The sequence below is a fragment of the Triticum dicoccoides genome, chromosome 4A (assembly GCF_002162155.2).
Source record: "Triticum dicoccoides isolate Atlit2015 ecotype Zavitan chromosome 4A, WEW_v2.0, whole genome shotgun sequence".
NCBI classification, from domain to species: Eukaryota; Viridiplantae; Streptophyta; class Magnoliopsida; order Poales; family Poaceae; genus Triticum; species Triticum dicoccoides.
Window position 1 is genome coordinate 719924911 of NC_041386.1, and position 662 is coordinate 719925572.

Consider the following 662-nt stretch of genomic DNA (forward strand, 5'->3'; position numbering starts at 1 on the left):
TCTTTTTGTACCACATCATCGATCTTTTTATCATAGTTCCCTTATCCAGTTCCCGGTCACCCCCTCCACTCGTTAGTTTTTTTTCTTTTTTTTCATAGCTATATTTTATGTTTTCTTAAATATTATTATTTGACTAACTTACATATAGTACGTGTTAATAAGCATACATACATTATTTTTCGGCTCTGTACACAGCGGTGTGACCCGCCTCACGAGCGGTGCCACCGCTAGCCGGCACCTGGAATGGGGAACAGCCGCATCGGGTCTATACGAAGGGGACTTTGCTCCCAAGTGTTTATATATATATCGGATGACCTACCACAACCGGGTGGTGTTGTGGCATGTCCGAAGAGGCGGCACGCGTCTCCGGTGCGTGGCCTCCCTCACGGACGGCGCCGCCGGCGGCACCTCGAGGGGGGAAACTGCCGCGTCGGTTCTACACGGAGTGGATGTAGCTGTGGTTTTGGCCCGGATGTTGCTCCCGGGTGTCCCTATGGGCCGACCTGACACAACCGGCTGGAGAGCTCCACTGGTCAAAGCCCGTCCGTGGGAAGTCAAAGGACTAGATCTCGTGGTCAACCGCTCCAGGGTTAGGCGGGACGGGGCCCTGGGGGGTAGCAATGCCACCGGAGCATCGTACCGGGCCCTCATACATGCGGGGT